Source organism: Balaenoptera musculus, chromosome 16 (genome assembly GCF_009873245.2).
Source record: "Balaenoptera musculus isolate JJ_BM4_2016_0621 chromosome 16, mBalMus1.pri.v3, whole genome shotgun sequence".
Taxonomy (NCBI): Eukaryota; Metazoa; Chordata; class Mammalia; order Artiodactyla; family Balaenopteridae; genus Balaenoptera; species Balaenoptera musculus.
The window spans coordinates 29047520-29059785 of record NC_045800.1 but is presented as its reverse complement, the minus strand read 5'-3'; the positions used below and the strand labels follow the sequence as shown (position 1 = coordinate 29059785).

General features: G+C 41.4%; 1 protein-coding gene across 2 annotated transcripts in view; it reads left to right on the top strand.

Annotated features, from left to right (window-relative positions):
* Positions 1-12266, top strand: part of ENTPD7 (ectonucleoside triphosphate diphosphohydrolase 7) — a 168109-nt gene that overhangs the window by 81905 nt on the left and 73938 nt on the right. The window lies entirely within an intron of this gene.

The following is a 12266-nucleotide window of genomic DNA, read 5'->3' as shown; positions in this document are numbered from 1 at the left end:
GGGCTATCGAGGGGGAATTTGGGGCCCTGACTGGCGCCCGTAGAGCTGTGGGCGCTGCAGGCTGGATCGTGTCGGGGGAGGAGGGGAGGGCGGTGCCTGGCCTTCAAGGTCAAATCGCTGACGGATGCGGTTAAGCCCTTGCTAGAGCGCCCGCCCCGAATCCCGGGACTCGCGGGTCGTGTGCGGGCGGGTGGCCTTGGCCCGAGAATTCTGTTCCCGCGGGATCTCGGACTGGCGTTGGGTGGAGCGAACCGGGGCCGGGCATCCCCTGGCGAGGCCCGCCGGCATGTCGGGAAAGCTGTTGCCACATGCAGGAGGAGGTCCGTTAAACTCCGGTCAGGTCGGGAGAGTTGACCCCTCCGTGCTGCGCGCGGGCGCACTCCTTAGGGCCTGATGCTCCTCAGGCCCCAGCGCCCGGCTGGGCTTGCCCCGGAGTCGCCAAGTAAACCCCGCAGTTGTTGAGTGAATGATTTCTCCGGGGGCCTGCTGTCGCTCGGCCCTGCGCCAGGCCGAGAGCTGGAGGCGGGGAAGGGAGATGTCGAAATGGGGCGGGACGATTCAGAGACGACGACAGGTGGGGCGGCTGGGCAGGAGGCAGCTGCCCAAACACAGCAGGAAAGTACGGCAAATTTGGGGAAGCTTGTCGGACGCACAGCTTGTCCCTGAGCTGACTCACTGATGAGCTCCCCTGCCCGGTGATGATGCTTTTTGTGGTAAGACTGCTCTCGATCCCAGACGCTTCGGCTGGGGTCTCAGAGGGGCGCTTACTGATTAAAGAACAATACCAGCAGTTCCCAGCCTTGAGCACCACCTCCTGGGCGGTGACGTTGCACAGGTGGTGCTTTGCTAGGGCCGCGGGCTCGGTTGAGGAACACAGGCTTTCCCCACTCCGTCTTCCCGGCTTCTTCAGTCTCCCTTAACTGGAGCGTGTTTGCACAAGTCTCCCCAGTGTTTCCAGATCTGTCTTTACTCCCTATTTTACTGAGATGATGATGTAATTGTGAACTTTTAGAAATCTGTTTCTAGCTTTTCCTTAGATAAGAAAGAGGTTTTTCTTTTTCTCTCTAAAGCTTAGCCCTTTTATGGGTCTCCGTTTTTTGTTTTTTTTTTTAACTTATTCTCTTCCTATTCAGCACTGGCTATTCAACCTTTGGGTCTCGACCTTTTGGAAAATAATGAAACTAAAATCCTCTTCCCCCCACCTCGTACCCCCATGCACACACAAAATTTTGCCTATAATTTCTGAATTTGCAGAGTCCCTGAAAGTGACTCGTGGACCCCCTAGGGATCCATTAACTTCAAGTTAAGAACCATAGGTTTCGCAAAAAGAAACCCACTCAATCCTGCTGGAGTAGTAATTCCCTTTACTGCCAAACCTACTCCAGTAATAAGCTATACCTGCCAAGTCCTTTCTCTCCTTAAGCCCTACATTTTTACTCCTTTATTCATTGGTCACAAATGACCTTTCCAAATCCAATGGTCTTTTTCTTATTCCCATTTTTCTTGACTAAGAGATAACACTTGCCCCCCATTGCCCCATCCCTCACTGAAACTTTTTCCTCGCTTCAGGAGACACTCTATTCTACCCTTTAGACTTCTGAGTCTCCTACGCTTCTCTACCCACTGAGGGGGAACATTCCTAAAGGATTAATGCTTCTAGTTCATCTTTAATACTTTAGAGAACTTCACTACTCCAAATCTGTTTTCCTCATTGGAGCCCTATCTGTATGTCCCTTATTGCATACCTTTTAACTGAAATTTCCATGTGAATATTCAGTAAGTATTTATTGAGTACCAACTTTGCTTGGCACTGTACTTGAAGCTGGTGATACAGGATAGACAGAGTCTATGACCTCATGGAGCTTACTTTTTAATGGGGGGAGAGGGATAGACCAATAAAAATATCGGTTAGCTCTAGGTACTATGCTGATAACTGTAGTAGGGAGGTGTGATACTGTGTGACTGGGTGGCTACGTTTGTATGACCAGGAAAGGCCTTTCTGAGGAGGTGACACTATGGTTAAGTTCTGAATGACAGGCAGGAGCTCATGATAGGCCCAGAGAAGAGCATTCCAGAAGAAACTGTAGGTACAACAACCCTAAGGTGAGAACAAGGTTGGTGTATGAAGGAACAGAAAGGTCAGTGTGGCCGGAGCACGGTGGGGGGTTGGAAAGATAGGTGGAGGGTGAATATCCACCTTAATTTCTGATTTAGCATGTCCGTTCCAAACTCAGCCTTTCCACTCCCCTCTGCAACCAATTCCTCCACAATTTCTCATTTCTACCCAATCAATCAGACTCTAAAGCTGGGAGTCTTCCTTGACTACCTCTTCAGAATAATTACCCTGAAATGTTTTTGTTGTTGTTGTTCATGCTCTTCTTTTCCTTCCTATAGATATTATACTTTCCCAGTGTCTGATCATTTTACATCTATATTGTGATAACCTTTGAAAGGCCTCCCTACCTCTGGGATCTCCTGGCTTCACCAGTATTTTGAGTCCTCTCCTTCCAGGGACATGGTAGAATTGTTCTTCCCACCTCCTTGAAGATAGGCATGGCCATGAGATTTGTCTGACCAAGGAAGTGTGAGCAAAGCATGAGAGCCACACATTACCTCCTCTTGCCACCTGACGGGTGACGTTCAGATGGTGGAGGCACCGTCAGGCTGGGGCCCAGGTCAGGATGATGAAGCAGTCACGTATTTGCCACCCTCTTCCTTCCAGATGGACTTTCAGCGTGAGTAAGAAATAAATCTCTGTGGTTTTAAGATACAGATTTTAGGATTATTCCATACCATAACATAATCTAGCACAGCGTTTCTCAGACTTTAATGTGATATTAATCACCTAAAGAATTTGTAAAAATGCCACATTATAATTCTGTAGGTCTGGGTGGGGGTCTAAGATTCTGCATTTCTGACAAGGTCCCAGGTGATTCTGATGCTGTGAGACCCTGGACCACACTTCAAATAATAAGGACCTTACCCATCCTATCTGATATACCCTCTTAACACATGTACGCACACTCTGTCCTACATCTCACCAGCACTTAAACCCTCCTAGAAAACAAACAAATTAGCAAGCAAAGAAACAACTTTCTTGGTGTTATTCTTTTTTTTTTTTAGTATTTATTTATTTGGCTGTGCCGGGTCTTAGTGTGGCACGCAGGATCTTCGTTGCCGCGTGCGGGATCTAGTTCCCTGACCAGGGATCGAACCCAGGCCCCCTGCATTGGGAGCATGGAGTCTTAACCACTGGACCACCAGGGAAGTCCCTCTTGGTGATATTCTTTATAAACCCTGAATAGCTTCCCACGCCTGCAACTCCTCAGTTGGGCACTGCAGAATCTTAATTTCTTATATTCTTAGGACAGTTGTTTTCCCCATTCTCCCTTCTATCTCCTGTCATTTTCTTTTCTGCATTAATCTGTGAGACCGCTAGTTGTCTCAATGTTGTCTCAGTTATTTTCTTTAGTAATAGAAATTCCAAGTTTTAGCTTGGGCCCATGGCTTCCCAGCAGAAGTCTATACTTTCCCCAGCTTCTCTTGCAGCTAGCATTGTCTGTGTGACTAAGTTCTGGCGAGTGGGATGGGAGTGTAATAGATATGAAACATCTGGGTTCTGCCTTTAAAGGAAAGATTATGTCCTCTGAGTATTTTCCTCATTTTCTCTCTTCTTGTCATCTAGCATACAGACCCAAAATGTCAACCATTTTTGGCCGTGAGGACAAGGCCTCTACCTTAGCAGGTAGCAGAGCAAAAGGTAAAGGAAACCTGCTACCTTATGGATTACAGTAGTACCTCTGGACTATGCATGCTCTGGTACATGAGAGAACTTGTTTAGGTAGTTGCTGGTAGTCTGAATCTTCATTACAGCAGCTGATTTATATCCTAACCAACACATGTTCTTCCCGAGAATGCATTTCTCTCTTATAAAAATCTCATCTTGAAGGTCTAAAACAGGTCCCACTACTTATTCCGACTTACATTACCCTCTTTCCCTGAACTGCCATTGTACATGACCAGACATGAGGTATGAGTATAATATAGAATGGGGTTGATTCTGGCAGCCACACTTGAAAATAAGACTGATTTCTTTACAGTCACTTAAAGAGAAATTGATTCCTAAATTATCAAGAATAGACAATAAGAGCTGTAGGAATTCAGAGAGGGGGCAATCAGGGCTGAAGGGATAAGAAGATAGAATTATGTATTTTAGCAGTTTCAAACTGGAGAATGTGTACAGGAAGACTTTCCAATGGGTATGTGGGGAACAGTTTAAGGGAATCAATTTGCTGTTCCTCATTTTCTGTATCTTTCATAAAATTCATCTTCCTGAGAAAGCTGATGAGGCAGTTCTCCTTTCCTTCCTCCTGTTTCTCACTCTGTCCTCCCACCTTATGAAAGACAAGTGTGCCTTTGCCCGTCCTATATCTTGTTATAATTCATTGCCCTGGTGCGTAAAAACCTTCAGGTAGCCAGATGACCGAAAGAGCATCTTCTTTTGGAACTTTAATTAGTTGCATCATCCTTTAAGCAATAAACTGTTTCCCTTTGCACATTTTTTTTTCGGGTGGTGGTAGTTACTGCAATCACACCATCTTTTTAAATTTTTTGTTTATTTCTCCTAAAGGATGTTATTTCTAAAAAAAAGGCAAAACAAGGAAAATCACTAATTTTGATCAGGCTAAGAAACAAACATGTCATCTTTGGCTCAAAGGCAAAAATCCCCCCAAATTACTTTCGCTTCACTGGTTCTTGTCTAGTAGGAAGTTTCAGTTCATTTCGTACTCAAGTTGAAACAGACACAGGAAAAAAATAATATTTGATATGGTAAATCCATATTATTATTTGGGCACAAATCTTCTCACTGCCACGCATTTTTTCCCCTTCATTTATGCATTTCTATTATATCCTTATTACCTTGACAGAAACATGTTGTAAATTATGTAAATAATCCCCCTAAACAATTATTTTTACACCATTTTGTAAACTCTACCTACTAGTCATATAAAACCTTCTCTTCTCTTTGCTGTTTATTTCCACAAACTAGATAAAACTGCACTCTTTTTTTTCTTGGCTGCATTGGGTCTTTGTTGCTGCGTGCAGGCTTTCTCTAGTTGTGGCAAGCGGGGGCTACTCTTTGTTGAGGTGCGCAGGCTTCTCATTGCTGTGGCTTCTCTTGTTGTGGAGCATGGGCTCTAGGCATGCGGGCTCGGTAGTTGTGGCACGTGGGATCTTCCCAGACCAGGGATCTAACCCATGTCCCCTGAATTGGCAGGCAGATTCTTAACCACTGCGCCACCAGGGAAGTCCAAAACTGCACTCTTAAAAGCATCTACTTATGTACCTGGTAAAATAAAAATGTTCCCAAAATATAACCTAAGATATAATGCCCTGAGCTTTTGGAAACCATTTCATTTAATTAGAATTAACATCTTCATCTCAGATGGTGACATGTTCTTTTAATTCTGTCAAATGTATAATTTTAAACTTGTTTAAATCTTGAAATGAGATTTAAAAACCTGTATATAATATTTTTATTATACCAATTTCTGCCCATCTGTAATGTCTTCTTACGGCACTTTGACATGACCTAAATAATTGAAGTAGATCTTTATTCACAATCAACAAGAAAAATCATGAAACACATTTTTAAGGGGTTTTCAGCTCCAAAACCAAAATGCCTCTAAGTGAAAGAGAAATAAGAACAATTAGTAGTCACTTGATAAGCCTTTTTGGGTTTATTTCCAGAGATTAAGTGATTACTCAAATGAATAACACATCCTTTTGCAAATGAGATGGTTTCTAATCCTTTTTTTTTTTTTTTTTTTTTTTTTTTTTTTTTTTTAATGGTATTTTTTTTTTTTTTAAAGAAATTCACGTTCTTTTATTTATTTATTTATGACTGTGTTGAGTCTTCGTTCCTGTGTGAGGGCTTTCTCTAGTTGCAGCAAGTGGGGACCACTCTTCATCGCGGTGCGCGGGCCTCTCACCATCGCGGCCTCTCTTGTTGCGGAGCACAGGCTCCAGACGCGCAGGCTCAGTAATTGTGGCTCACAGGCCCCGTTGCTCCGTGGCATGTGGGATCTTCCCAGACCAGGGCTCGAACCCGTGTCCCCTGCATTGGCAGGCAGATTCTCAACCACTGCGCCACCAGGGAAGCCCGGTTTCTAATCCTTTAACAAACCTTAAGGATATGGAAAAATTGTGACAAAGATTTGGCAAAATGCCATTCATTTATTTGTGTAAAAAGTTCTTTGGTACCTACCTATAATAACAAAAAATAGGAGTAGAATTGGTGATGATCTCTATTTCACTTTACCAAAAAATGAGTCATCTAGTGATCTAGTCATCTAATTACATTAAATGATATAATTTAAAATGTTTTTAAAGCTCCATCCATCTATTAAGAGGTACAGTCCAATAAACTTTTACTTTTTATGTAGGTAGTGATTCATCAAAATCTAATTTATAGTTATATTGTTTTCATATCCCAATTCAATAATTATTTCCCTGATCTCCCTGACTTGATCAGTTCCCCCATCTTGTCTCAGGTCCTGTATCTTACAGAGCTTAGATAGCTGTAATTTTGCATATGTTTATAAAATTATTTCATTACTGTCTATATCACCAGTAGATGGTAAGCCCCATCAGAAAGGAGTATCTTTTTTACTTTTTTTCCCCTGTGTCATTATATTTTCAAAATAGCTTAGTACCTGAAACACTGTAAGAATTTGGTAGAATTTATTTGAATAAATAAATAAATAATGAGTGAGACACTCATGGATCTTGAGCCTGAGCTGCTATTTCTCCCCTTAGGTAGTAGCAGTGACTCATCCAGTAAGTTCCAGTTCCTTCACCCCTCAACCCTCCCCAGTGTCCTGCAGTTGTCACCAGAGACACCACCCAACAGGATGCTAGCAAAGCTCATCCCTTTCCTAATCATGGCCTTAATTCTGGGAAGCTGCCTTGGAAGCAACAAGCCCAGCAGTGAATTCAGAAACCAGGACTGGAAGCAGAGTCCTGCCATTACTTTATCAGAGTTTACTAAAACGTAGTGAGACTATGAATTAGCTTCTTCCTCTCCTTTCCTTTCCTTCCTTTCTTACCAGTGGTTCTCAAGTCACCCTGAGGACTTGTTAGACATGCAAATTTCTAGACCCTATCCTAGACCTATCAACTCATAGCTCTGAGAATGAGGCATGGGAATCTGCATTTTCCAAGCAGGTTATTCACTCTTTGAGAAATACTGCTTTGTAATCACCATACTAATTCTAAACACCCAGGTGGTGCTTGTTTCATAGGCTAAAATTACAGCCGGGGCAGTGAAGCTTAATAGTGCTAGCCAATTCAAGTGTTCTTTCAGATGATATGTGCCAGGCCCTGAACTAGGTGCTAGGGAGACAAAGATGAGTAAAACTAGACACGGGCTCTTTTCTGGTGGCGCTTAGGGTCTAGCGAAGAGCACAGGCATTAACCAAAGACTCACAAATGTAGCATTACAACTGGGATGTATGCTTTGAGGGGAAAACACATGACGCACTAAAAGCATATGTTAGAGGGACTTGACTTAGTCTAGGGAGTTATGTTACACGGGGAAAGTGGCATTTGAAATACGATCTGAAAGATAAGAGTTAATTAAGCTAAGTAAGGGAAGCAGAACTTTCTGGACAAAGAGACCGTCATATTGCAAAAGTCCTGTAGTGAGAGGCTTAAGCCAGTGTTTGGGGGCTAGAGGAAGCATAGATTGAGATGCAGCCTGGGAGGTGAATTAGGGGCCAGACCATGAGAGGCTTTGAAAGTCATGTTAAGGGGATCAATTTATATATCTTAAGAACAATGGGATCTCATTTTGAGTTGAAATTAGATGACATGGTCAATTTTGCATTTTGAAAACTTCTCTCTGGCTGCTGTGGAGAAAGATTGAGGGCAGCAACCCTAGAAGTGTTGTAATTATTGTTATTTTATTGATAAGAAAATGAGCTTTCACGAAAATAACTTCCTCAAGGTCACGCAGCTAGTAAGTGGTGAAACCAGCTTTCGAACACTTATCTGCCTGACATCAATGAGTATAAACTTAACCACACAGTGCTGTCTCTCCAGATCAAGGGAATAAACCCCAAAATAGGGTTAGTTACAATGATTTAAGAAAGGAAGAAACAAAGAGACTTACCTCTGACTCATTCTGATATTGCCTTGGTCGTGACTGTCAAGAGATCAAGGAGGGAAGCATAGTATAGCTGAAGTTCCATGACTTAATCCAAACTTCAGTTACCTAATCTGTAAAATGGTAATAGTAATAATATGTACTTCATTGGATTGTTTCAGGATTCAATCAAAAAAAGAAGGTTAAATTCTTACTATACTATAGGTTAGTTAGAAGCCAACAAATGTTGATTATTATTACTATTATTATAATTATCATTACCTATTTTTCTTTATGACTGTCCACCCAGCCACTGCAGAAATTGATGGCATCTTGTTACCTAACTGCCAATCAAGAAACCAAGATGCCCCTGACTAGTTACTGTCCTTTGCTTCTTTGCAATTTGTCTCACTCATTATTTATTTATTTATTCAAATAAATAAATAAATTGTTCTTAAGATATATAAATTGATACCCTTAACATGACTTCTTTTCAAACAATCAACTTGTTTCTAGACTAGCACACCAAATTTGGGATATCTCACAAATAAGCCTGACAGTAATATCCTGACTTCAGGTCCATGTCATGTATGACTTCAATTATTGTATGAGCTTTGTATCATAAAGAGTAGATTTAAATATTTTTAATTTCTTAAGTAAAATGGCTAAAATTGCAAAACTTTCCTTGAATATTATCAAAGACTGTAATGGGCTGTTGTCCTTGATGTACAAAGAAGATAAGCTATTAGCAGGGAATGACACTTGGGTTATTTATCTAAGTAGATGTCATGCATTTTTAATGCTCTGTGGTATTGAATCCTTTATAAATATGGGATATCTTCTCAAAGCAACTAGCCAGAGTTATGGAGGCAGCAAACATTATCAACAATAAAAACATCATCATTAGCAAAAAACAGCAGATGTGGGCCTCAAAACCATGAACCTTGAAGCCCTGAATTATATGTGTAATTTTCCTGGCTGTTCTCCAGGTCCAATTCCCATTTTTTACTCTTTTTATTACAGGTACATCCCTGACCCTCTAACTTGGTCCTCTGCCTTATCCAATGTGCATTTCTGCATTGCCTCCTTTTAGTCAACCAAGTCTTCCCTCTCCACCCCTTGGCTTTTACAGCTCAGTCATTACAAACTAGCATATAAAAGTCCAAGCATTTACATTAACTGCACCAAAAGGTAGTCAAATATTTTAGGAAGTGGAACGTTATCCTCACGGTGACAAAGGGAAATTGTTTCACCTTCGGATTTAATTCCCTCTTTGAGAGTTACTTACTGGGCTTCTGTTGTATGTGTGCCCAGTGCTATGCTAAAGGGCTGAGAGGGCTGAGGAGAGGCAGAGAGTGCAAAAAAGGGAATGAGCTGCAGTCCTTTTCAACAAACTTGCAACTGTTGGTGAAAAGGACATGCATGCATTTACACAACAACAGTTATAACAGCTAACTTTTATGAAGGGCTTACTGTGTGCCAGGCAAGGTATATATTATTTCTTTTAATCCTCTTTGGTTGTATATTAGTTATCTACTGCTCAGTGAACAAATTACTATAAAACACAGTGGCTGAAAGCAGCAATAAACATTCACTATCAGTTTCTGCAGGTGAGGAATTTGATAGTGGCTTAGATGAGTGGTTATGGTGTAGGTTATCTCATGAAGTTGCAGTCAGGATGTTGGCTGGGGCTGCAGCTATTTGAAGGCTTGACTGGGGTTGGAGGATCCACTTCCACACTGGCTCGCTTACACAGCTGTCAAGTTGTTGCTGGCTGTTGGCAGGAGGCCTCAGATGTTCTCCTTGTGGGTTTCTCCAGAGAGCTGCTTAAGAGTCCTTATGACATAGTAGCACATGGTACCACATTCTTGGCAAATTATTTTCTGCCTTTTTGCTTATAGCCATACTAGTGGGTATATAGTAGCATCTCATTGTAGTTTTGATTTGCATTTCCCTAGTGACTAATGATGTTGAATACCTCATTTGCTTATTTGCCATCTGTATATCTTTTTTGATGAGGTGTGTAAATCTTTTGTCCATTTATAAATGGGTTTTTTTTGTTGTTTTCTTATTATTTAGTATTGAGGATTTTTTTTTTTTTTTGGTAAAGACTTGGGTTTTTTTTGTTTGTTTGTTTTAAATTAATTAATTTATTTATTAATGGCTGTGTTGGGTCTTCGTTTCTGTGCGAGGGCTTTCTCTAGTTGCGGCAAGTGGGGACCACTCTTCATCGCGGTGTGCGGGCCCCTCACTATCGCGGCCTCTCTTGTTGCGGAGCACAGGCTCCAGACGCGCAGGCTCAGTAATTGTGGCTCACGGGCCCAGCTGCTCTGCAGCACGTGGGATCTTCCCAGACCAGGGCTCGAACCCGTGTCCCCTGCATTGGCAGGCAGATTCGCAACCACTGCGCCACCAGGGAAGCCCTTGAGGATTGTTTTTATATTCTGGATACAAGTCCTTTAACAGATAGGTTATTTGCAAATATTTTCTCTGCCAGTGTGTAGCCCATGTTTTCATTTTTTTCAGTGTCTCTTGAAGAACAGTTCTTAGTTTTAATGAGTACCAATTTATTAAGTTTTTCTTTTGTAGATCATGCTTTTGCTGCTGAATCTAAGAAATCTTTGCTAAGCTCAAGGTCACTAAGATTTTCATCTATTTTTTTCTTTTACAAGTTTTATAGTTTTACCACTTACATTTAGGACTATGATCTATTTCAAGTTAATTTTCATATGTGATATGAGGTTTTTTGTTAGCTGTCAGTTTTTTATTTCACAACATTTCTTAGAGATCTCATATCTGTACATAAAGAGCTTCTTTATTCATTTTTTGAGCCAAATTCCTGCTGTGATGGAGCTTCTATTCTAGTTGCAGGAAGATAGACAATAAAACATATTGTATATAAAATGGTGATATAGGAAGTGTGGGTGGGAAGGACAGTTATAATTAGGATGGTGAAGTGAGTCTCACTGAGAAGTTGGTATTTTAATAAAGAGTGAAGGAGGTCAGGGTCTGGGTAAAGCACTGGGTAGGGAGAACAGATGCATAAAAACTCTGGCAAAGGGAACACTAATTACAAAAAACTTAAATCAAGACAGGGCCTGTCATAAGGTAGAAACTGTAAGGAGGCCCCTGTGGCTGGAGTAAAGTGAGTGAAGGGAATAACAGTGAGAAGTGAAGTTAGAGAGGTAAGAGGTATGTGAGTTGTAGGCTATTGTGAGGACTAGGGCTTTTCCTCTGAGATGAGAAGCTACTAGAGAGTTTGGAGGAGTGACAAGATCTGACTTATACTTGAAAGGATCCCACTGATTGCAGTGTTCAGAATAGACTATAAGGGGCAAGGGTAGAGACAGAAAGACCAGGAAGAAGGCTACTGCAATAATTCAGTAAGAAATGGTATAGACATTTCTCCAAAGAAGATATACAGATTGCCAACAAACACATGAAAGGATGCTCAACATCACTAATCATTAGAGAAATGCAAATCAAAACTACAATGAGGTATCACCTCACACCAGTCAGAATGGCCATCATTAAAAAATCTACAAACAATAAATGCTGGAGAAGGTGTGGAGAAAAGGGAACCCTCTTGCACTGTTGGTGCGAATGTAAATTGATACAGCCACTATGGAGAACAGTATGGAGGTTCCTTAAAAAACTAAAAATAGAACTATCATATGACCCAGCAATCCCATTACTGGGCTTATACAGTGAGAAAACCATAATTAAAAAAGAGACATGTACCACAATGTTCATTGCAGCACTATTTACAGTAGCCAGGACATGGAAGCAACCTAACTGTCCATCGACAGATGAATGGATAAAGAAGATGTGGCACATATATACAATGGAATATTATTCAGCCATAAAAAGAGATGAAATTGAGTTATTTGTAGTGAGGTGGATGGACCTAGAGTCTGTCATACAGAGTGAAGTAAGTCAGAAAGCAAAACAAATACCGTATGCTAACGCATATTTATGGAATCTAAAAAAAAAAAATGGTACTGATGAAGCTAGGTGCAGGACAGGAATAAAGACGCAGGCGTAGAGAATGGACTTGACATGGAGAGGTGGAAGGGTAAGCTGGGATGAAGTGAGAGAGTGGCATGGACATATATACGCT